The sequence below is a fragment of the Megascapheus bottae genome, chromosome 8, assembly GCF_031878675.1.
Source record: "Megascapheus bottae isolate mThoBot1 chromosome 8, mThoBot2.hap1, whole genome shotgun sequence".
In the NCBI taxonomy this organism is placed as follows: domain Eukaryota; kingdom Metazoa; phylum Chordata; class Mammalia; order Rodentia; family Geomyidae; genus Megascapheus; species Megascapheus bottae.
This window is the reverse complement of record NC_143516.1, coordinates 9,501,471-9,528,361: the sequence shown is the minus strand read 5'-3', so window position 1 is coordinate 9,528,361 and position 26,891 is coordinate 9,501,471. Positions and strand designations below refer to the sequence as shown.

General features: G+C 40.2%; 1 protein-coding gene and 1 pseudogene across 1 annotated transcript in view; one reads left to right on the top strand and one right to left on the bottom strand.

Moving 5' to 3' along the window:
• Positions 1–26,891, bottom strand: part of Syne1 (spectrin repeat containing nuclear envelope protein 1) — a 364,140-nt gene that overhangs the window by 323,819 nt on the left and 13,430 nt on the right. The window lies entirely within an intron of this gene.
• Positions 22,205–23,242, top strand: LOC150059522 (aminoacyl tRNA synthase complex-interacting multifunctional protein 1 pseudogene; annotated as a pseudogene).

Sequence of the window (26,891 nt, the reverse complement as noted above, 5' to 3'; positions counted from 1 at the left end):
ACTGAACCTGGGTCTTTGTGTATGCTACAAGCACTCTACCACTAGGCCAACCTCGTGGCCCCTAAACATTCACATTTTTATCATATGTCTGAAATAAAATGTTCTTAATCTCTATGTATATTATGTATGTATATATATGGATATATATATATGGAAACAATTACTATAGTCAAACATTGAGTTACCTTTAGCACCCAAGTCAGCCTCTACAGTAGGCTCTTAACAGATTTGCAGTATGCTTAGCCACATACCGTGATCGCACCACAGGTCTCCAGACTTCCCCAGCCTGCAGAAGCCAGCTTGCTCCCTGTGATCCCCTCTGCCACCTCAGTCCCCCAGTTTCTCTGCACGTGGGGGCCATTGTTCAGAGGTTTCTAACACTAGCTTTTAGGTTTCACGGATGCCGGCAGTGCCATTTCCACAGTTATTTGCTACATCTGGCTACTTCATTTAACATAACACACTCAAGGTTCCAAAAGAACAGGACCATTTTGATGTTGATTTTTGCCAGCCCTGAGGCTTGATTTCAGGGTCTGGGCACTGTCCCTGAGCTTCTGCTCAAGGCTACCAAGCCACAATACCACTTCTACCTTTTTCTGTTTATGGGATACTGTGGAATAGAACTGTGGGCTTCATGAATGCTAGGCAAGCACTCTATCATGAAGTAACATGCCCAGCCCTGCAACCATCTTTTGAAAAGTTAAATAATATTCTATTGTACAAACATGTGTGTTATGTTTACATAAATACATATCACGTATTTTATGTACTTATTTTTACATGTGGATGAATAATTAAACATTGCCTTTTAAATAATGTTTTCTCAACAAAAAGTAGATTCTTTTTTCTCAATAATAAAAGCATCCATTATCTTCCTAACCTGGTGCCCTTATAATTGTTTTATAGCAATCAGTAAGACTTTTGTAACTTTTCCGTGCATGTATCATTTTTTAAAAACGACAGTGAAAATGGATATTTATATTGAACCACAATTCCACCTCTGGCATTTTTTTTTAACTGGAGATTACAGTGTCATAGATTTCCCTTCCCAGGCTGGCTTCTAGACATGATCCTCAGAATTTAGCCTTCTGAGTAACTAGGATTACAGGTATGAGCCACCAGCACTTGGCATTTAATTAAGCTTTTTCTTCCTCCATTTTTTTTTTACCACAGAATCTTTTTAGATGAAATAAAGTCCACCCACTGAATTCAAGTGGTTTAATTCCTTTGCAAAGCTAACTCAGCGTCCAATAAAATGAATTCCAGGAAACTGGTATTTGAGATGGGAGGAGCCAATGGGATGGGATAAACAAAGAGAAAGTAGGGGGTACAGTGACAATATTCTATAGCAAAAAAAATTAGAAAATTGAGGGGAGGGTTTTTGTTGGGAGGGATGGGAAGAACGCTGAAAGGAACGACACTGATCAAGATGAACTGTATGCACAAACCGATTCCTTGAATGGTCATTCCTCTGTACATACCTACAGACAATGATAATATAAAACTTTAGAGGTGACAAATTAAAAACTAAAAAATATATTTTGACAGACAATTACATACATGAAAGGATACAAGGCCTTTAGGAGAATCTGTCTTCTTCCCTGAACTTCAAAACCAGTTATTACAGCAGTGATTGGCATTTATCCATTCAGTGCAATATTTTTATAAAAAGTGAAATTTACCACCTTGTCAAAACAGTTTTCTTTGGTGTTTTCTGAAGAAAGGGAGGGAGATCTGACTCCTTCATAAAGATCATTTCAGATATAAAAGGAAAATAATGGGAATGGTAGGAAGAGAGATCTTATCAAATATTAAGCTGTAATAAAAAAAAACTCCATTACTTAGTATAGTGCCATAGCTCAGAGCAGAATAAAAGCCCAGAGAAGAAATTTTTGTTTATCTAAACAAAATGCAAAAGACTACTTAATGAATGCTTTAAATAAAAGTAGAAGGCAAATTATACTAGAAAACCCCACTTAGAACTTCATTTTTCACCAGAATAAACTCCAAATGATGTAGGGAACTGATGTAAGCAAAATAATTATAAGAAACCAGTTGGAAATACAATAAATACCTTTATTTACTGAATGAAAACAGATAATCAGGGCCTATGGGTAAGAGAAGAGAAGCAGATTTCTTTGCACATAAGTTTTAAAATTGTAGGCCCAACTTTCCAAGATGCAAAGGCAATTACACCCATGAGAATAATGAGTAGATGTGTACATCCACTGCAGTGATGAAAATTTATTATTTTTGAAGGATGATGAAAGTAGAAGCGAGTGAGAAGAACAATAAACACAAGCTGCACCCTAGAAGATCCTCTGGTAGTCTGGCAATGGAGGGCCACACTGTAATTAATCCAGAGGTCTTTGGAAAGATAAGCATAAAGGTATGAGGTTTTGTAGTCACTTGGAGATAAATTAGAAATATAAACTACCTGCCTTTGGCAACAGGACAGGAAAGAGAAAAGGGAACCATTAGGCATTCCGTGATAAAAGGGATGTTGACGTAACACATGGCAGATAATACATTGCCCATCAGGGCACTTCTTGTTTCTAATGTGTCTTGGGCTCCTGAATGAATGCTTCTTCTGATAATGCTGTGAGTTTCCACTCAAACACTCTTCTGAGGTACCAGTTCAACTAATGAAAAGAGCCAGGGCAGTGCATACCCAAGCCATCAAGCAACAGATGGAAAGTGCCAGGAAAGAGATGTGGAAGGAGCCTGTTCCCTGAAACCTTCACACCGCCCAACCCCCTCCAACTCTCCCTTCTGGATGCAGAGTTTCACTTTTTTCTTTCATAACTTTCAAAAGAAACATAATCTGTTTACCTGAAATACTTCCCTGTCTTTTAATTCTTTAATGGGAGAACAACAATCTGTCACCATAGGCGGCTTATGTAACTTTCTATGAAAATAAAGTAGGTAAAAATATTAGAAAGCTGTCTTAAGGCCACACTATGAGTACAATAAATACACCTGAAAGTTACAGGTGATCTGATCTTACCTGTGATGGAGGTGTGTTCCTGAGCTGGGTGTGGTGGCTCACACCTGTAATCCTAGATACTCAGGAGGCTGAGATCTGAAGACTGGGGTCCAAAGCCAGCCCAGGCACTCAAGTTCGTGAGACTCTAATCTCCAATCAACCACCAGGAAAGGGTAAGTGGTACTGTGGCTCAAGGGGTAGGGTAGTAGCCTTGAGCTGAAGAGCTCATGGAGAAAACACCCAGGCCCAGAGTTCAAGTCTCATGACGGACAAAAAAAGGAGAGAGATGTGTTTCTACAGACTTCCATCTATTTAAAAATCTCCCTTTAGGTATCAATGTATGTGAATTAATGTACCTTCTATCTGGCAAATATAATGTAACCCTTCTATTAATTACAATAAAAAAATATATGAAAAAATCTCTCTTTAGATATACAATTTAGTTAGAAACTAAAACAAAATTAATGGGATAGGGAGAACAATGGAAAGGTGATTCTGATCCAGAGGCACTGGGCAGACCTGGAGATGGACCTGTTAAATTGTAACCCCCCCACAAAATGGTGAAATTCAGAAAAGAATAAATTAAACAAGATAATGTAAACTACAGTGGAATGCCACAGGAATCAGGTTCAAAACAAAACAAGTCTAACAATTATTTCAGGATTGTGTAGACCCTGTCTGACAACTTCTATTGAATCTTCCAATTATTTGTCATTAATAACTAAATAAGTTATTATGAAGTTTGCTGGGAGCCAATATCATTGGTACTGTGAATAACTTTCTGCTGAGAGGCAAGGCAACACCCAAGAGGCAAGGGGCAGGAGACAAGGCAAGGAGCAAGAGGCAGGGCACAAGACTTGATTATCATTGGTTACAAATGTGTTATTGCTTTATCACTCACCTAGAGTGAGGGTATATTAGCTGGAGGGACTGGCTCAGGGGGGCTGGGGGGTTAGAGATTCCTGCCTTGAGGAACCTCCCTGATGCCTATTTGTCCTCCAGGGAAGGAGAGCTGGGTTCAGGCGGTCAGTAGACCCTCTCCTCTCTAGGCTCCTCCTGGTCGGGGAGTGTTCTCCCTATCCCTCCTGCTGACCGAGAGGGACTGGAGCCAAAAGACCCCAACAAAGTTACAACAAAGTAAATGAAAAACAGAATCATGCTTTCTACTCTTACTCTTCTTGCCAAAGAGTAAGCAATGTAAACGTTAAGTATTCACACTTGTAGTTGTTTGATTATCCAAAAATACATCAAAGCATCCTGTGTGTATTGTCCTGGAGTTTAAACTAAGAGTCTGGATACTGTCCTTGAGCTTTTGTGCTCAGAGCTAATACTCTACCACTTGAGCCACAGTGCCACTTCAAGCTTTTTCAGTAGTTAATTGGAGATAATAAACTGATAAGATTTTCCTACCCAGAGTTCTAGCCCTAGGATTATTGTGCGTGCATATGCGTGCATGTACACACACACACACACACACACACACACACACACACACACACACTCAGTTTAAAAAAAGTTTTCACTCTTTGGTAAACTCATAACTACTGCCAAACAAGGACAAAGATGTTAAGCATCATCCGTGAACATGCCCGTGCTTGTCTTTCTGCTGGCCATTCACTCAGCTCTTGCACAGTTCCTGCTGTGGGATTTGTTTTAGATTTATCTTCTGTACCAATCATTCTTGTTTCCCTAACAGTAAACAGCAGTAGCTACTTACTTCCTGCAGTGACTGGAATGCATTCATATTCTATATCTACAGGCTATCTCTAAAATAAATGAACCCTCAATTACATGATCAAGTTCTCAAGTATTACAGAGAAGGCAAAGTGTGACAGTGGTCACAGCAAATGGGCTAAGGTCATCAAAAAGGCTGGGGACAAAGAGCACAAGAGCTAATTCTCAGGTACTTGTGATACAAATAAGGGTGAATATTCTCATCTGGATGTTTAAGCCCTGCTATGTACACTGTATAATGTATATAAATAAATGGTTGACTGACTTAGTGGTACAGGGAATTGAACTCAGCATAAGCACTCTACTCCTTGTACTAGGTCCCAGATCTTTCATGTTGGTCTTGTTTATGACATAGGGTTTTGAAAACTTCAACTACCCGGGATCCATGGATTCCCACTGTCTTTACATTCCAAGCAGCCGGGATTACCACACCAGCTTCTAATTTCTTTAAATTAAGTCAAGCTTTGATTAGGATGACAATTCATGGTCAGTGAGGCTAACAACATACATGAGCCATGCCCCTGCTACCAATTCTGGTACTTTTGACTTTATTTTTTTGCTTGTTTTATTTTCTGCCTATTTGTTATATCTGCTTATTTATTCTGCTGGTGTATTTCTCAGAACTCTGAGGTTAAATCATTACTATGAAAAACTGGATTATCTGAAAAGATGCTGGAATTCCCAGGTAAGGCAATGACACAAACACACACGGAGGTGCATTCCAAACCTTGGCATATTATTTTGTTCACAGCAGGTGTGATGGTAGAAAGCCAGTTTCTTGACCTGGTTATTAAAATCAGCCAGAGGAAGTTCAAAAAGGTTTCCCAGACTCTCAGATCTGGCTGTCAAGAATCAGTGGAAAAATCCAGCTTTGTCTCCAAACTCCCCTGAGTCTAATCTCATTTGGCCATACTAAAGAAGAGCAAAGAATCCTCAAAGCACACAGAGGGTGTGGAGATATACTCTGACTTAATGACTGAGCCAAAAAAAAAAGAATTCTGGATAATGGTTGTGACCTGAATCAAACAGGATTTGTAGCAATCAATTTTATGTAGATGAGCCTTTTAGAAATAGAGAAACATATAAAATGGTATTTTTCATTGCCAATAGGGACTCTTTTATAATTAATAATTCATTTATGTCATCCCCCTTCTCTCTCACTCACACCACACACACACACACACACACACACACACACACACACACACACACACACACTACACAGAGTACTAGAGATTAGCTCCAACGCCTGGTGCATGCTAGTACCTTTTGTACTATGTCACCAGACTTTTCCTTTTTATCTTGTTTTTGAGATAGGGTCTTGAAAACTTTGTCACAATGAGCCTGGATCCCCTAATTCCCTGCCTCCACCTGGGGTTTCAGGAATGAACTGGGATTACAGGTGTGTATCACCACAATAGCTTGAAATGTCTTCCAAAGTAAGCCAAACTTTGGTTAGGATGACAATTTATAATCAGTAGGGCTAATAATATTTTTCTTCCTTACCAAGAATAAAATCTGCAGTAGTTCCATGCTAGGAAGAATTTTATCGGGATCTATAGCTGAGGTAGAGCCAAGAAGAGGTTTCATAGCTAAGCTGACAGTCAGGCTTCAGGCAGAATTCTGGGCATCTCAGCCACAGATTTTTCCAAGAGGCTTTGCATCCTGTCCCGACAAAGGCCATTCCTTGTGACTGATGACAGCAAGAATGCTAACATGACAACCTTCAGGAGTCTACAAACATTTCTAACACTGAAACTGTTTCCATGCTCTGTGATGATTTCCCAGACAGGAAGTGGAGTGAAATAATTCGTCTCCCATTTGCCCTTTATTACAGACTAGAGTTTTCTCATTGCTTGTTCGCTTTCCTTTATTGTCTTTTTTATTTGAAAGAAGCCAATAAAATAGTTTACTCATTCATGATGCTATACTTTGCTTGCTTCTAACAGTCCTTTAGAAAGAAACCACCAGAAAAAACTGTCTCCTCGAATGACAATCTATACACCTCCCTGCCTACCTGTGTCTCTGCTCTGCTGGACCGAGATATGATAAAGTACTTGGAGAGTGAAGCACGGGGTGTGTCTGTATATTTGTGAAGTGTCTCTTGGCTACACAAACAATGCTCAGATCACAAACAGTTCTTTCCTGCAATGCGCAGAGAATTCGTACCAAACCTTTGTTCCCTTGTAAAATTGAGGAGGTTTAAATAGCATATGCTTTAGGATGTTCTTTAGTCTCAACATTTTGAGTTTGATCTCTAACTTCAGAGGTGTTAAGCCTGGTGAGCATTGTGACGTCTACAGGCCGTCTTCCTCGTAACTTCCCAAATGAAGAATTTCTGACCTCTAATTTCTACCTACAAGTCTCTTCTATATATTCATCTTAATAGTAGCTCACATACATAGCTGTCACTTCTTCCTTTGTCTTACCATTTTGTCAGCAAGATTCACATTTTATTTCTAAGTTTTCCACTTAGAAATCTATTAACTAATAATAATAATAATAAGATAACACTCTTAACTCATTTAAGAAGAGATTCAGTATTCGATGCCTTTAGTGAAGAAAGAGAAATCAACAAAATTATGATACTTTACCGCCTGTCAATCCACAGGCTTCACTGGCTTAAATGTAGCAAAGGTTAAGTTTAAAACAAATATAAAAATGATATTTCTCTTTTTTAATGGTATCATTACTAACTTTGCAAGTAATACCCACTGGAGATGATGATTTTCCAGTGAAAGGCAGTGGGGCACGTCTGTTCCCTCGTGCTGACATGGGATCTTGCTATTCATCCATTCAGAGTTAGAAACCATTTCCCCTCCTGAAGCTGGGTGGCCTGAGGATTTGCCCAAGGAGGATTTGCCTTCCAGTGCATGGTGATGCTGTGTGATCGATGTCAGGCAAAAATGATTCTTCCTGGCATTCTTGCTTGGGCCACACATCCTGGGAACTCAGACACTGTGCTATGAGAATTCTCTGAAGACAAAAAAGCTACCTGCAGGTGTCCTGTCTTTCATTATCTCTGTCCTGTCACCTCACAAACTTTCTACTCTTCCATGGAATTTGGTGAGAGTTCTCCTTCCTAGTGCCTAGTACAAGGTCGGATCTCACGTAATCTCATCCTACATGGAAGGGTACTGGCTTCCCAATCTCACAGCAGCTGTCAGTACCCCTCCTTGTAACGTGATCAAATAGTCCTAACCATTAGCCCTGCTCAGTTCACAGAAGTGTGTGTGCGTGCATGCATGTGTTAAGAAAGATGTTTTTAAATTTAGGGCAATCGTGAACTGTGGGAGGTATCAAGCTGGCTCAGCAGGAAATTTAAAACGAAATCATGTCTAATCACATAATCATGATTATGTATTCAAAGTGCTTTTGAAATATAAATATCCTGATTCACAAGGGAAGACCATTAAATACACCTTAAAAGTTGCAATCACTAGTGGCCAGGAGTTTGGCCCCTAGTGGTACAGTGCTTGTCTAACAATCACAAAGACCTGGATTCAACTCCTCCCCTCAGTACCACATACACTGAAAAAGCCAGAAGTGGTGGTGCAGCTTAAGTAGTAGAGTGTGAGCCTACTTGAGAAAGCCCAAGGACCGTGCTCAGGCCCCGAGCTCAAGCCGCAGGACTGGCAAAATAAGTTGCAACCACTAATAAATAACTTTCAATATTCATTTCTAAGAAACTATATTTTCAGAGGAAAAAATAAATGATGTCTCGGGATTTATACAAGGACACAGAGTCGGAAACACTAAGGTTATATCTTCAATCTTGTCAATTCAGGTCGTTCACTTCCCACCACTGCCTGCTTCCACTGTAGCCTTTCAGCACTTGGGCACACCCATATTTCTATCATGAAAATGTATTTTATCATTTCTAAGTACTTGATAAAGAGTTTTTGGCATGATAATCATGTGTACCTGTGTGCTCCTGCTGTCCATAAGCCTCAGGCACCTAGCTGAGTTTGTTGTTTTTGGTCAGACTCAGGGAGAAACAATATCCTTTCTCCCTATCTTTTCCCAGAACACCCACTCCAAAACTCTTATGGTCCACAGTTGTTCCCTTGGGTGGATCTACATATCTAACCAATCTCCTAAAATATTTAGATTGCTCTCAGTTTTCATTGTGACTTATATCTCTGAAAAGAAGGGACATTTAAATAGACCAAAACTGGAGAAAAACCAGTTCAATTAAGCAAACGCATGGCTAGTAGAACAACAGAGGGAGCTTCTGAGTCATCAAACACTGCAAATGAGGAGCTACTGCTTCTCTGGGGTGAGCTGCAGGGGAACACAGTTGCAGAAAGGGAATGAAATCTCTTTAGCAAGTTCCTCTTGTATAATAGTCTCCGTTGCTCTCTCCACATCCTCTTCCTTGCAGGGTCTGTTGTGGCAACCTCATCATGAGAGCTGGGAGCCTGCTCACCTGAGGAACTGGAGCTAAGCCAGGACCTGAGCTCAGGAAGTCCTCTCCTTTCCATTTCCGTGCACTCGAGGGTAACTAGCAATAATCAGAAATTAGGCTTCTGTTTTGTTTTGTTTATTAGGTCAGGTTATTGTCTGGAGGAAACTGCTCTACTGCTTAGAGTTGATCTGGAGTTCAGTGAATAAGGCCCTTGAATATTCATGCATGAGCTTGAACTTATTTTTTAAAAAATGAAGGGACCTATTTTCTTCTATTTATTTATTCATTTGTGTGTGTGTGTGTGTGTGTGTGTGTGTGTGTGTGTGTGTGTGCACATGCACAAGGCGTATGAAATGTACAGGCCACTACTGGGCTAGGCACTGTCAGCTTTTTTGCTCGAGATTAGAGCTCTACCACATGAACCACATGTTTACTTCTGGGTTTTTTGCTGGTTTGTTCCCTCCCCAGGCTCGCTTCAAACCACATTCATCAAATCTCAGCCTCTCAGGGAAGCTGAAAGTACAGGTGTGAGCCACCGTGTCTAGCTTACTGATCATTAAGGAAATTTAGAAATTCTTCACCTTTACCTTTTACCTTCCCGGAGAATCTCGAGAGTACCAGTGTAGCTGGCATGAAAACTCTGCCAGCTCTCACCTGTCTGTTTACTTCATCAGATACAGACATGTGAAATCCATGGAGTGCTAGGTGATGTGAATGTCAACAAATAAAAGCCTTGGAGATGTGGAGATGTTTATATAACTGCACCCTGAGGCAGAGAGGATGAAGAGGCTGTCATGTGATCTGCACTGGGGAAGACAGATCACTCTGCTGGATGACAATACGCGATGTTTAAAATATTCTGAATTTGTAACAGCCTCACATAGAAATGCAGAAACTAGTCTATTAGTGCTTGTGTGTGTGTGTGAGAGAGAGAGGGGGGAGGGGGGGAGAGAATGATTTCACTCACTGAGTAGATAGAAACTAGACAGCCAATGAGAGATATGGCCGGTAGTTAATTTAAATAATAGGACAGAAATGGTCAAGATTAGACTTGGAGAAAAAAAATTTCTCAGAGGGCCAACTGCCCTGCATTACATATGATACCTGCTAGGGAAGAGAAAGGAGGGAGGGAGTGGAAGAAAGGAAGGAGGGTTGAGGGAGGAGGGAGAGAAGGGAAGAGGAAAGAGGGTAGAAGAAAGGAAGGAAGAGGGGAGAAGGGAGGAGGAAGAGATGGGAAGAGGAAAGAAAGGGTAGAAGAAAGGAAGGAAGAGGGGAGAAGGGAGGAAGAAGAGAGAGGGAGGAGAAGAAGGGAAGAGGAAGGAGAGGGGAGAGAAGAAGATGGAGGGAAAGGACAGGGAGGAAGAAAGAAGGGGAAGGAGGAGGAGGGGCAAAGGAGTCTTACTAGACTCACAGGAGGAGCTCTGTGTTCACGCAGACCCGGGCTGCTTCCTTCTACAGTCCTGATTAATGTTAGAAATAAGGACAGACATCCTCATTTTAAAACAGCTCCCAAGGCAACTTTCTTCCCTATTCTGCATCCAAAAGAGACTTGTGGAGACCACCTCCCGAGGAAGCCACAGAGTAAGCCAGGAGTGACTCTCCTAGCAGACTAGTAGATCCCGGATGAGTCTAAACATGGGTACTCATTCAGTCCTTTTGGAAGAGATCAAGAGCTTTCGTTTACCATTTCATAGGATTCCATGATAAAGAAACATCTTGTATGAACAGATTTAGTTACATGGAAAAAGACTACTAGCAATCTTAAAGAACCATTTTTATGAAAAAAATTACAATTTCACTTATCATCATATTTATGGTTGCTTAAAAAATATTAATGTGAAAGCTCTTCCTCCTTTCTTTTTGTGGGTCATGGGGCTTGAACTCGGCCTGGGAGCTGTCCCTGAGCTCTTCAGCTCAAGGCTACTGCCCTATCTTCATCCTTTTATCAGAAAAATCAGTCACAAAAAAAAAATGAGCTTGGGTAATAATAACTCTAAACACAGAGCCACAGGTCATCATTACAATTTTCCAAAGGTACAAAAATAGACGCAAATGGGAGCTTTTGGTCTGAGACATCTGCAGTCAGCATTTTATCTGTCAGCTCATATTATCATTAAGGTTTGACACTGAGGCAAGCCAATGCGGAGGGACTAAAAGACAGCAGAGCAGAAGCCCTGCGGGGTGTTCCAGAATGGCCTTCTCTCCTGGACACCAACCACAGTGGTCCCCTTGAAACAGTAATTCATAATGAAGCAAAATATTTAGAAAACCTAACTCAATTATATTACAGATAGATACCTAGATAGATAGATAGATAGATAGGTAGATAGATAGATAGATACATAGATAGATAGATAGATAGATAGATAGATAGATAGATAGATACATACATACATAGATACATACATACATACATAGATACATACATACATACATACATAGATAAATAGGTAGGTAGATTCTTTTGATCTTGCATCCATTTGTTTGTGACTTTGAACTTACATTGTAATATATAAAAGCATGCTTTAGTTAAGTAGAGGTATAAGAACCAACTTTCCCCTAAACGCTAAAGGTGTTCATTTGAATGAAAATGCCTTCTAAAGGTATAACAATAAAACATCTCAATCACAGCAAAACATGTAAATTAAGATGTTCTGATTTTCCACAGTGCAGATCACACCAGCAACTTTCATATGTTACACTGCTCTTTTAGAGTGGCACCCAAAAGGCAAAAACAATTATTCTTACAATAATTATAAATGTAATTTCTCTAAAGCAACAACAACAACAACAAAAAACTCACAAGCTTCAATGTATTCGAAAATTACTGCTTTGCCTTGGCAAACAAAGAAAACCTCCTTTAGCCCCCTTTTTGCAAGTACAAGGTAAGAGTCTTTTGTCAGTATGATCCTCTCTTTCCTCACCTGTCTGTCACTCCTTGCTGCTATAAATTCCTTTCCCCAGTTAACCTTGAAGGAGAGAGAATGAGCCTGACTTTCTACCCAAGCCCACCCATTCCTCCGTTCTCTAGATGTGGGATACCCACTGCAGCAGACAACAGTGTTCATCTACTCCAACATCCCTCACATCCTAAGATTTTCATGAAGAATGTCAAGTTCCCCACTGGTTATCATCCTCACCAACTCTACAGTTTGTGAGTGCCTGTCTTCAGGACAACTCTCCACAGTTTGTCATAGTTAGTTGCTCTTCAACTTCCTTCAGATTCAATATCTATGTATTTGACCAACCATGGATCAAAAAGGCTCAATACTGTTGCTAATATACACCAAAGACAGAAGGTACATGTTGGTTCTATCAGTATGGAGCATAGATAGGCCTTTTTCTAGTCATTATTCCCTAACTACTATTTATATATCATGTACATGCTATTAAATCCTATAAGGACTTCAGTGCGCAAAGGTTATATGTAAATACTGTTCGATTTTGTGTAAGCAACTTGAGTATCTGCACATTTTCGCACGTTCATTGGTTCCTGGGACCAGTTCTAATAGCTACTGAGGCATGAATGTACTATGACTTATGAATTTCTTCTATCTTTCTTTCAAACCCTCAGACTCTTAGAGTTAACCCACCCACCTTCTCAGTGACTTCTTTTTTTTTACCAGGGTTTTATATGAAGGAAATGTTGATACTTTCATATCCTTCTTTATTGCATTCGGCTGGGTCCTAGAGAGGCAAAAATAGGTGAATAGAAGAATCCTTGTCTGGCACACAAAGCCCGTGATGAAGCTGATGTTTCTCCCATACAGGAAATCTGTGAGTTATACCATTTTCTTTCCAGAGGATGTGAACAACTGGAAAACATAATTGTCAAATCTGAGAAGGGATATGGAAGAGTATTGTACAAAAAGTGTATTGGTCTATGAAAGAGAGGTGTCCAGAAGTCCAGGGTCACCTCACATCCACAGGTGACCAAATGTGGCTTGCATGGCCCAGGGGGATAAAACTAGAACGGAGGAATGAAAGTGCTAGAAGGCTGAGATCCAAAGACAGATGGAGGTGTGGATTTGAGATAATGGTAACTTAAGGAATCGTTTCAAACTTAGCCTACAAGTCTATCCAATCTTCAAAGAATTTCTTTGGCGTGACACAACTCTCTACAGGCCGTTCATTTTATTTTTTTTTCTTTTGCCAGTCCTGGGCTTGAGCTCAGGGCCTGAGCACTGTCCTTGGACTTTCTCAAGGCTAGAGCTCTACCACTTGAGCTTCAGCACCACTGCTGGCTTTTATCTATGTATGTGGTACCGAGGAATCGAACCCGGGTCTTCATGCATGCTAGGCAAGCACTTTAACCACTAGGCCAAACTCCCAGCCCCAGGCCATTCATTTTAAAACATCATTCCAATAGTTCCTTGTTACAAATATCTTCCTATGGTCATGCTTCCTTCCACTGACCGTTAATGTCTCGACTCCCTTGCACCTGAAATAATCTTCTAAGGAAGTTCAACACTCCATCCTTCTCAGACTGTCTTGATCTACTTCAATCAGAACATAATCCTTACTGTTCCAGTGAAGACACCTCCACATCACCACATTACACAAGTCAGTCTGTCAGTGGCTTCTCGGGGCATAGGTATTCCAAATTTCACCCTCTTTCTCAAAACCCATTCACCTGGATGCCACCTCATCTCCTCCTTTGTTTCTCATTGCTACCTCTATTCTGTCTCCACTGCCATCTCCTCTCCTTTCACTGAACTATATACACTGAGAAGGGCCAAGTGAGAAAGGCCCACATCGTTCTACACCGATCATCTTCCTCTGGTAGACCCCATCTGTTTATTCCACAATCACAAATACACAGAGTCTCTGCCTTAAGCAATTCTCTGAGTCCAAATCTGTGTCATACAATTGATTCTCAACCTGGCCCTGGGTAACACTGATAGCTCAATGTTAAGGACTGGGTTCACCCTTCATCTGTCATGCTCCAGGTACAGTGAAACAACTTTGCTTCACAAGGATTTACATTTGCTGTTTATTTGCCTTGGAGATTCCCCTCTCTGTTTTCAGGGTCCGTTCTTGTTATTCAGGTCTCTGATTGAATGTCAGCCCTTAAATATGCCTCAGTTGGCCACTCCATCTCAAGTAGTAAGTAAAGTTTATCTAACAGTTGGTAAATGAATAAATGAGCAGTATATATATTTTACAAAAAATTATAATACCTAAACATTCTGCCACTAACTCTTCCAAACAGCCTTGCCAGAAACGATATATCCTTTCCCAAATTTGGAAACACTGGAACAGAAATCTGTCAACAGAGCAGGAAATGGAGTTGGGCGACATCTGCCCCTAGAGGAGATGCTGAAAAAGAGCACAAAGTGTGCTGGGCGGCCAGCTCCAACAAAACACCAAACTCAAACCACAGCTGTCTCTCCAACTTAAGCCTGTCCCACTCTGAAATTCCACACACTGACGCTTCAAAAATCATACATCCCAGGCAGCTAATTGGAGATGCTGATGTTCTATTTGCTTGTACATCGGAATGAGGAAGCAGGAGGCTGACTTTCCTAATGAAGGGCACTGCTGTAGAGAGCTGGGGCCCAGATTGGTCCAATAAGTTTCTTCACTCATTTTTAAAATAATGCCTGGCCCTGAGGATGATTTAAAAAAAAAAAAAAAGGTCCCCTCTGATTTCTGTTCCCTGGCTAGAGAGTACATCGATACGCATCTAAAGACTAACTTTGTATAATAAAGAATTTAAAGTATATTTTATCATTTTAAAAACAACATCACAGCTGGGAGTGTAGCCTTGTGGTAGAGTTAACCTAAAATGCTCTAAGACCCGAGTTCAATTCCTCAGTACCACATACATAGAAAAAGCCGGAAGTGGTGCTGTGGCTCAAGTGGCAGAGCGCTAGCCTTGAGCAGTACCCAGCCCTGAGTTCAAGCCTCAGACTAGCAAAAACAAAAAAAAAGGCATTATTACAATTGGGGGATTTGTGGAGTTTTTCTTTTGTTTGTATTAGTTTGGTTTGGTTTTGGTCGATTATAGGGCTTAAATTCAGGGACTGGACGCTGTCCTTGAACTCTTTCGAGACTAGACTACCACTTTGAGCTATGGTTCCACTTCTGGTTCTCTAGTGGTTCACTGGAGGTAGGGCTCTCACAGGGACTTTTCTCCTTGGGCTGGCTTCAAGCTGCCTTCCTCAGATCTCAGCCTCTGAGAAGCTGGGAATACACGTGTGAGCCACCAGCACCTGGCTTTCCTTCTAGTTTTAACTTGAGCTGGCAATGTAAGGTAATAAAACAAGAAGTTCAAAAATACTAAAAGGGCTTCTGTACTTCATACTCTTCAAGCTTTTCACTCTAATTGGTGACTAGAAGTAGCAACTGGTTATTGTCAAGATGGAGTGTAATCTTGCAGGCCTTTCACTTCTTATGAACTATGATTCTTGTAAAGCAACAATTTTAAAAAGTAGCTGAACTAAATCTGTTATGTTTCCCTCCCAGTTGACTATCAAAGCTTTACGACAATTGAGCACCATCCATTTAATGAGCATTTGGCTTATCTTAGAAGGCTCAGGTAGTCTCAGAAGAAGATCCAAGCATGAACAGCTCATTGTCTGCACCAGGAACACAAGAGTTGTGGCATGCCTGAGGAAAATATGGACACCTAATTGTGGACAAAACAAAACCTCCTGCCTTCTTTTTAATTCATAGGTATTTCTTTAAGGATGTGGAGGACTTTTGCTAAACTGAATATGAGCTGGTGGGTTTTGCTGGCATGCACTGCTCTGGGAAATCTGAGCTATTTTAATAACTCTGACAGACACTAAAGTTTTAGCATCATGATGCATGCCTGTTAAGCATATGTCAAGAAATATATTTTAAAACACTCGGCAGATATGGATCACATAGCAATCAAACTCCCTCTAGAACTGCCCTCTCTGCTTCAAACTCTAACTTATGAAAGCGTTCTTTTCTAGTTGAGCATGCGCAGAATAAACGTCCATCAAATTGTTTTTATTCGTCCAGATACTCATCCTGCTCAGAAGGGGTGAGTATAAACTCCAGAGCTCATCAGGGCATACCAATTATACAGTTTTGATATAAATAGAGAACAATGATATGCACGCGAGTCCTCCTTTTATCTCATTATGCTTAAGCCAGGTGCAGGGGCTTAAACCTACAATCCCCACTACATTGCACAAGAGGAGGGAGGACTGTGATTCAAGACCAGCCTGGACTAAAAGTTAGTGAGATCCTCATCTCCACAAATAAGCGTGGCATGACACCTAGGTGGTAGGAATAGATAGGGTCAGAGTCAAAGGATAGCCCTAGCCAAAAACGAACGATTCTATTCAAAAAAGGAACTAGAGGAATAAAAGCACCACGAGTATGACTAAAGGAGTAGAGCATTTGTCCAGGGCCAAGTGCAAGGTCCTTTTCAAATCCCTGTACCACAAAAATCAAAAAGGAAATACATAAGCATGTAGCATGACATGGTTTTTCTTCTCTAGATTAAAAAAAAAAAACCCTGATAAGGAAAACAAGATGAGGGGTGAGTGTGGGGGGGAGGGAAATGGGGACTAAGACATGAGAAAGGGTATCAATGTATGTGAATTAATGCACCTTCTATCTGGCAAATATCATGTAACCCTTCTATTAATTACAATAAAAATATATGAAAAAAAGAAAAAAATTAAAAACCTGTTTCTTTCTATATAGAAACAATGATATTATCACTTGCTCATTATAGAATAGTGATTCACTCCTATGTGATGATTCACTCCTATGTGATGATTCACTCCTATGTGAATCACTATTCTATAATAACAGCAGGGCTGACTCAAGCGGTACAGCCCTAGCCAAGCAAGCAAGCCAAGCAATTAAGAGACCCTGAGTTCAAATCTTTGTGCTACACACAAAGAATAATAGAATAAATAGACAGATAATCTCCTAAGAAAGCATCCATTTGTAGACTGCAAGAAGGGCCAACATGAAGATGACTCATGACTTTAACAATTATTAACCACCCACTCCTAAGCTGGTTTATCTTAGGCAGGAAGAAAAATCAAGAATGCTGATCACCAATGCCTTATCAATACCCATCCAATATTTCACCTACTTATAAATATTCATCCAATGTTTTAATCTGATAGATAATGCAAGGATCTCCCAGAGCATTCTATTACATAATTAATAGATCTATTTTAATCCAACTCTTCTTGCCCATTAATCCAGATGTTTTTTGCTGTTCTGCACCAATGTCACAAAGAGAAAGGGAACAAAGGCAAACCCAAGTGATGTCATTCTCTTTTGTAAGAGGCTGGAGGCCTCTTTTGAGTCTTCCAGAATAAATCATAAATTGAGAACAAACATCTGGATTTAATTTTCACACCCTTTATGGGAGATAAGTGAACAACACAGTCCAGGAAATTTCAACTGAGTTAAAAGTAATTTCAATAATAAAAAAAAATTCACAAGAGGGAAAATGATCCTGTAAGCCCATTTAAAGCAGAAAATGTAACTACTTCTGAGCTTCTCCACTGGTTCTCTGTGGTCCTCTACGGAACCCAATGGTTAATAAGGACCTTTCAGGGCTGCCAAGGGAAACACTGCAGGCAGCTCTCTGAGGCTCTTGGAACATCAGGAAGGGTGCGTTCCATGCAGTCTTATCGTATTAGGATCTATTTATTTAATAGTGTTTGGTTATCACCCATGTACAGAGCTTTCCATATCCCCCCCTTTCCCTCCCTGCCATGCTGAGTAATGCTATATTAGTAATGCTATCAGATCAAAGAACTAAATATATCTTTGGCTCCCAAAGGACTAAGGAGAAAAGAACAATGTCAATTCTTGAAATTAATGCTCTGAATAAGCACTATTTACAGCTACCAGATACTTCTATGCATTTCCCCTTAATTTCCAGATAAAGATAAGTCAACTATAAAAAAAAATCAAAAGCTCCATGAAGCTTGGTTAATTCCTCTGGAACCTTACACTACTATCAAACTATAATTATAATATAGTAATAATCAATGGTAAGAATTAAAACCCAATCAATGGCCAGGTTCATTTTAATTCAAGGCTACTGTGATTTTCATGACTATGTCTTGTACTATCCACTTATCCTAAGAATCCAATGATGAATATGGACTTCTGTATGCTTCCTGCAGCACCATGGGTAGGTAAGGTGCAGGAAGTACTAAATATACAGCATGGTATCTGGTAGGTCCATGGTGGAAGAGGAAGTAGTTAGGTGAACCAGAACTATTCACAAAACACTATGTGGGCTGGTCCAAAGATAATGTTAGAGACTGGGGAGATTCATTCATTTACTTGAAATGTCTCTTTTAGTACCAGCAAAAGCCAGCAACCTTCAGTAATAAGTGAGGTACTGTTTTATGCGATAGTAATAGCCGAAAGGCCCCAAAATGTCACACAGAGTAACAAAGATGAATGGTTTCATACTCAAAGTATAGCTCTGATGTGGAAAAAAAAAAAAGAAACCCTCAGCAGAGATGACAAACAAGACACCCTGGAAGAGAGGGTGCCTCACCCCCTCCCCATAAGTAAGTAAGCACTGAGCACCTGCACAAAACTTATCACCCAATTTCCTTAAAGACAACAGAGTCGGACATTTACCTGACAGACGAGGAATTTTTAATGTGGCTAGCAAATAGTAACAATTATGTACAAAAAAAATGTCTACAGAGCAAAAGCAAACAAACTAAACAACCTTTGTCTAGTGTTTCTTTTCTCTTAAACAGAAAAGTAAATGCAAGATTTTAGAACTGCATTTAGTGATAGGGAACATGATTTTCTGGCAAGTAATGCCAAAACAGAAATGAACTGATTCGCTGGAAATCTGCCCCTTTATTTTTCTTCCAGGTCCACACAATCTTTTAGCTCAGATTCCCTTTCTTCTTAACTTGCCTCAGGCTGTCTAAATTCTTCTTAAGATCCAAAGGAATGAATAGATGGGAAGCAATTGGGGTTACTGGAAGGAAGTATTCCTCTTAATGGCTGTTATTTCACAAAGAAAACAAAAAGACATAATCTGAAAAGTTCTCTACGGTTGGAAAATGAGTGTGTGCATATAAAATTTAAAAGCTCTTAGTTAAATATAGCTGCAGTAAAGAAAAAATAATAGTAAGGAACTCAACATCCAGTGAGGGTAAGAACAAAAAGCTTCTATCTTGTCTTGATGGAACTCAGGCTATGATTGTTTTTCCCCATACCTTCAGTCTGGCTTAAAGTTGCAAAATTACAACGAGATAATTTGGGGAGATTGCCTTCCAAATTTAAGAAAACAACAATAAGAAGTGGAAATTAGAATATATTGTTGCTGTGAGCTTGTCTGAAGGGAGGATCCTTTGCTCATTAAAGTGAGCATAAGGTATATGAAAATGATATCACATCAAAGGAGGAAGCAGATGTTCATTCAAAAGCAGGAACAAGAAGTTCAGCAGAGAGTTAAGTGCCTAAACACAAGAGGACAAGGATCCACTGACTTCCTTGAGACAGCACTTATAGAGGATAAGTTGACCTAGCACAGGCTTAATTTACGTACAGTGAGGTCTGCTTGCCTGGGCCTTCATCCACGATCATGAATAAATCAAAACATCTTAGATAAAGCACAAGCAAAGAAATAAAGGTTGAGCAAATTCAACCTTGTTTGATCATCAGTGCAATAGAGCTGTCGGGTAAGAAAAAGGAGGTAAACTGAAGACAGCACAGTGTCGCTTCAGAAGATGAGGATGCTGGGCAAGAAAAGAAAGCGACTGCTTCACTTCCCCATGGAACAGGCACTCAGCAGGAGAAGTAGCTAAAGAGCTACGGGAATAACATGGAATTTACAGCTGTGATTAAAACTTGAGCCTTTCATTAATGTGATCCACAGTATTTATATCCCTGTGTGAAGATGGAACAGTGATTCTTGGTGAGATTGTTTTGGGAAAGGGGAGGTAGAGGAGGGACACAAAGGGAGGGAGTCTGACCAAGGCACAATGTATATGCATCTATGGACATGTTAAAATGAAATCCTCCTGAATAAGAGGGGGAAAAAAAAGATGAGGAGAGTGGTTGGGGGAAGGGAAAGGAGGACATAAACATGAGATGGGGTATAAATGTGTGAGAAATAATGTACCTTCTGTCTAGTGAATATAACTGCAACTCCTCTATATATTAAAATAAAAAATGAAATCCTCCTGTATAACTAATCAATACTAATAAAAATATAAAAAAATATAAAATTGGGGCCAGGAGTTTGGCCTAGTGGTTAAAGTGCTTGCCTAGCATGCATGAAGACCCAGGTTCGATTCCTTGGCACCACATACATAGAAAAAAGCCAGAAGTGGTGCTGAGGCTCAAGTGGTAGAGCTCTAGCCTTGAGAAAGTCCAAGGACAGTGCTCAGGCCCTGAGCTCAAGCCCAGGACTGGCAAAAAAAAAAAATATATATATATATATATAAATGGTTTGCTAAATTTAGATTTCTTTTTCTTGGAGTGATATGAGCTCATTAGGGTAATGCTTCATTTTCAGAGTAAATGAAATGAACAGAGGATACAATTCAAGAAATCTATATTTTCCCCAAACCAAAGTTCAAACATTAAGTTCAGGAATGTAATCACTGGTCATTCTTTGTGTATTAGACAAGGAACAAGAGCCACCTCTTCCTGGGAGAAGGAAGAACAGATTGGCACCAACAACCTGTAGTCTAGATACACCAGCAACGCAAGGTGGGGAAGGAAGTGAGCAGCCTTCACCCTGCATGCCCACAGTCTGTGGCTTGGCAGGTCAGCAAGGGAGAAGCCAGTTTGTCATCCACAACCCAAAGGCCATCTGGAGTGCGGTGGAACCCGGAGCTCATTGGCAGTTCAGTCAGAATGCGGCCTAGTTCCTAAAACCTGGCAGGATTGCGAAAGTGAGTTGGGGCCAGCATCCCTGCTGGGGATTCAGCACAGCCATGCCCAGAGAGACTCTGGGTGCTGCCAGGCCAGAGCCCAGGCGGGACCCCACGAGGCCCAACAATTATCCAAGAGCAGCATCATGGTTACAGTCTCACTACCTTCACAGTGCCCAAGAATCACAACACCGTGGTCAGATTCAGTATTAGATCTGGAATCTGGGACATGATCACTGCATATGGGTTATGGGAAAGGGACATCGGCGGACGCCCATCACCATAGCGTTATAAACAAAGATCAGTCACATAGACACAAAGAAATCAGTCAATCAGAAAAAGGCTTCCAGAGAAAAAGTATGTTTACTTGTTTCACCAATAGGTAGGTTAATAGTTAATGTTTACTAGCACAAGTGACAAATAAATAAACAAACTATTGAGGAATTTCTCTGCTTATTTTTTTTCAATATTAAGGTATTGAACTTAGGCATTTTACTTGCTAGACAGGTGCTCTACCTCTTGAGTCATACCTCCAAATCCCTTTTTTATTTATTGAACATGGTCTCTCTTTTCTCAGTCTGGACTACTATAATTCACTCTTGTATGCTTTCCACCTAGCTGGGATAACAGGCATACACAAGGATGCCCAGTTTTTTTATTATTATTATTGGCCAAATTTTCACAGAGAGATTTGCTATATTGCTCAGTCTTGTCTCAAACTCACAGGCTTTCATGATCATCCAGATTGTTGATCAGTGGTAACATCAGGCATGCACTGTAAAAAGCTCAGCTTCAATATTTATAAATATTTTGTGAAGGTTTTTGTAGTTGTGTGTGTGTGTGTGTGTGTGTGTCACTAATTTTTTTCTGCTCAAGGCTGGCACTTCACTGGAAGTGAGCTACAGCTCCACTTCCAGCTTTTTTGGTTCACTGGAGATAAGAGTCTCACAAACTTTCCTGCACTAGCTGGCTTTAAACCTTGATCCTCAGATCTCAGCCTCCTGAGATCTGAGCCTCCAGATGTGGGTACAGATGTGAGCCTCCAGAATCCAGTAGTAATGACTTCTTTTTTTTAACCTGGCACCATTTTTAAAATTAGCTTCTCAATCATCATTTGGAAAGCAAACATTCTTGAGTAACATCATTAAAAACAGCTCTGATAACTTCCCTGCATGCTCCTGGTTGAGGCCGGACCTGGCGTCTCTGATTTTCTCCCGTTTTGTGGCAAAAATGGCAACTAATGATGCTGTTTTGAAGAGACTGGACCAGAAGGGTGCAGAAGCAGATAAAATCATTAAATATCTTAAGCAGCAGGTTTCTCTTCTTAAGGAGAAAGCAATTTTGCAGGCAACTTTGAGAGAAGAGAAAAACTTCGAATAGAAAATGAGAAATTAAAGAAAGAAATTGAAGAACTGAAACAAGAGCTAACTCAAGCAGAAATTTAAAATGGAGTAAAGCAAATACCACTCCCATCTAGTACTCCACTGCAAGCTAAACCTACAGCTTCTGAAAAGGTGTTGCAGTCTACACCAGTAACCATCTCCTCTGGTCCCAAAGAACAAGTCAAAGGAGAGGGAGGAGAAGAGAAGAAAATGAAGGAGAAAGCTGATAAGAAAGGGGAGAAGAAGGAGAAAAAACAGCAAGCAATAGCAGGAAGTGCTGACTTGAAACCAATCGATGTGTCCCGTCTGGACCTTCGAATTGGTTGCATTCTTACAGCCAAAAAACACCCTGATGCTGATTCTTTATATGTAGAAGAAGTAGATGTTGGAGAAACAGCCCCAAGAACAGTTGTCAGTGGGCTGGTGAATCATGTTCCTCTTGAACAGATGCAAAATCGGATGGTGATTTTACTTTGTAACCTGAAACCTGCAAAGATGAGGGGGGCACTATCTCAAGCGATGGTGATGTGCGCCAGTTCACCGGAGAAAGTTGAAATTTTGGCTCCTCCAGATGGATCTGTTCCTGGAGACAGAATTACTTTTGATGCTTTCCCTGGAGAGCCTGACAAGGAGCTGAACCCTAAAAAGAAGATATGGGAGCAGATCTAGCCTGATCTGTACACTAATAATGAGTGTGTGGCCACCTACAAGGGGGCCCCCTTTGAGGTGAAAGGGAAGGGTGTGTGTAGGGCTCAAACCATGACCAATAGCGGAATCAAATAAAACAAATGTATTATTGAAATACATTGGAGAAAACTTTAAAGACAATAAAAAGGAATATATTTGTGTCTTGCACATGAAAAAAAAACAGCTCTGATAAAACAGTCACTACCACGTATCATAAAGCAGGTACAAGGCATTTTATATTCACAGAGGGATGACACATTACTGTCCTATGTCTATAATACAATGAACAAGGCATTATTGAGACTTGATTCTATTTTTCCAGCAGAGGGCACAAAGGATGGTATGACACAGCTCTGTAAAGAAATGCACTTTCTTAGCATTTCCTTCTACTAGTGGCACAATTCTAAGTATTCATTCTCTTAATGAACATCAGCTACAAACTGTTTGAAAATGGAGGCATAGAAGCAAGAAGGAAAAAAAAACCCAAGCAACAAAACAAAAACCATATCCACAACCACTGGATTCATACAAAGATGACTGAATGAAGGCAAGTAATGATTTTTTTATTACTCTCTTATTCTAAAATTGTGTTATCCCATCTTCAAAATAAGAACACGTTGTTATGAAACAATTGTTTTTTAATTCAATTAATAAAAGAAGCTATATAAAGCTCCAAAATATATCAGGAATGATAATCCTGTGTTTTGCCTTGATCGTTACTATGGGATTAACAATTCATATTTTATAAAGGGATCACTTTATCATGCGAATGAAACACAACTATTTCTTAGAAAACATTTATAAAACTCAAGCACAAGGTGTTACAGAGTGCTGTTTGTGGAAATACATTTCTAGTTCGGTTTATTCCTGCTTTACGATCATTTGCTATTAAGTTAATTGATTTATGTATAGATGTCTACCTACAATCACAATGTAGAAACATTACAGTATCAGAACACAAAAGAGAGCTCAGATACCTCCTGAGAACCATGAACTTGACCATGTTTTCTAAATGAAATGTCCTCATACCTTCAGACTGGCCAGTGCCCAAGCAATGCACTCTTCAGCAATATCGCTCAGCCTCCAAGATAAAGTCAAGAGCCAGACATTTTCAATGTGTCTTTTCTTTTCTTTTCTTCTTGATCATGGGACTTGAACTCTTCAGTTCAAGGCTAGAGCTCTACCACTTAAGCCACAGTGCCACCTCCAGTTTCCTTGAGGTTCCCTGGAGATAAGAGTCTCACAGACTTTCGTGCCCAGGCTGGCTGTGAGCCACAACTCTCAGATCTCGGCCTCTGGAGTAGCTAGGATCACAGATGTGAGCCACGGGCACCCAGCTAAACATGTCTTTTTATATGCATCCTGTCTCACGAATCATCGTCATTATAGTGATACTAATTGTAGAAACAGAGAAATTAAAAGGATGTAATTAGCACGGAACATTCAGAAATAAGAACAGTAATTTCTGGTTTCTTGTGATTATTCAGTGTGGCCTAAATGTTTTTGATGGGAAATGGAATATTAACACTATACTTAAAACAAATGTTAAGAAAGATATGAGCAGTTTCAATGTAGTGAAGATGCTGAGTTCATTTTGATGGCGAGGTGTAAGGAACAAGTATGCAGGTTTCCAGGGGTCCATTTAGTCCATGTTCAACTTGGGGAACAGTGCTCAGGGCTGGTTTTGACCTTCACCATGGGGATGTTTCTACGGCATTGACTTACTACCTGACTCTTAGCAGCCTGGCTTTCTTCCATTCTATTAATCCTCCACAGATTCTGCTGCTCCAGTCTATTAAGCCACTTGCAGGTCAATGAAAATGAAGTAATGTCTGAGAATTTGCACAAAAGTAAAGGAGCAGCCAGGCGTTGGAGGCTTACACCTGTAATCCTAGATACTCAGGAGGCTGAGATCTGAGGATCCCAGTTCAAAGCCAGTCTGAGCACCAGGAGACTCTTATCTCCAATAAAGGACCAGAAAACTGGAAGTGGTTCAGTGATAGAGAGCTAGCCTGGAGCTGAAGAGCTCAGGGACAGTGCCTAGGTCCAGAGTTCAAGCTACTCATTCGACCAAAAGAAAAAAAAGAAAAAGTATAGGAGCCAAAAATGTAGATTATAAATATGCAATTCCAACCCTCAAAAATCAACTGCCTTCCTTTATGCCAACAGTCAGAGGAATGAGGCAATAATCAGGAAAGAAACTCCTTTCACAATAGCCTCAAAGAAAACAAAGTACCTAGGAATTAGCTTAACTAAGAATGTAAAGGACCTTTTTGACAAAAACTTTAAAACCCAAAAAAGGAAATTAAAGCAGAACTAAGGAAATGGAAAAACCTTCCATGCTCCTGGATTGGAAGAATCAACATTGTGAAAATGACAATCTTGCCAAGAGCTATCTACAAATTCAACGCAATACCCATCAATATCCCAATGGCATTCTTTAAAGAAATAGAAGAGGCAATTCAAAATTTCATATGGAATAATAAAAGATCCCATATAGCAAAAACACTTCTTAGCAGAAAGAACAGCGCCGGAGGAATTTCAATTCCAAACTTTAGGCTCTATTACAGAGCTATAATTATCAAAACAGCTTGGTACTGGCACAGGAACAGGCCTGAAGACCAATGGAATAGAACTGAGGACCCAGATACTAAACCACAGACCTATGGCCACCTAATCTTTGACAAGGGAGCCAAAAAAATAGAATGGAAGAAAGACAGCCTCTTCAACAAGTTGTGCTGGCAGGACTGGTTAAGCACCTGCAGAAAACTAAAGTTGGATCCTTCTTTGTCACCTTGCACTAGAATTAACTCCAAATGGATCAAAGACCTGGAGGTAAAAGCTGACACACTGAAAACTTTACAGGAAGGAATAGGAGATACACTAGGCCTCCTTGGCACAGGTCGAAACTTTCTTAATAAGGACCAAGAATCACAACAAATCAGAGAAAGGCTGGATAAGTGGGACTGCACTAAACTGCAGAGCTTTTGTATGGCAAAGGACATAGCTAGTAAACTAATTAGGAAGCCTACAGAGTGGGAGAAGATCTTCACCAACCAAACAACGGACAAAGGCCTCATATCTAAAATATATCAACAGCTCAAAAAATTGAATCACTCCAAAACTAATCTCCAAAGTAACCACCATCCCATTAAAAAATGGGCCAAAGATTTAAAGAGAGCCTTCTCTGAAGAAGAAACAAAAATGGCCTATAGACACATGAAGAAATGCTCAACATCTCTGGTCATAAAAGAAATGCAAATCAAAACAACTCTAAGATTCCACCTCACTCCAGTTAGAATGGCCAGGATCAGGAAAACGAATAATAACAGATGTTGGAGGGGATGTGGCCAGGAGGGATCACTACTACACTGTTGGTGGGAGTACAAACTCATTCAACCACTATGGAAAGCAGTGTGGCAGTGCCTCAAAAGGCTAAACATAGAACTTCCCTATGACCCAGCAATTCCACTACTTGGCATTTACCCAACCATCCAGAATCTAGGGCATACTAAATCCACTAGCACAATAATGTTCATTGCAGCACTATTCACCATAGCAAAGATATGGAACCAACCTAGATGACCCTCAGTTGATGAGTGGATCAACAAGTTGTGGTATTTGTACACAATGGAATTCTATGCTGCTGTCAGAAAGAATGACATCGCCCCATTTGTTAGGAAATGGAACGATTTAGAAAAAATCATATTAAGTGAAGTAAGCCAGACTCAAAGGAACTTAGGCTCAATGGTTTCCCTCGTTCGTCATAATCAGTAGAAACCTTGTGCTCTACTAGCAGAGATCTGCAATAGAGCAAAATCTTGATA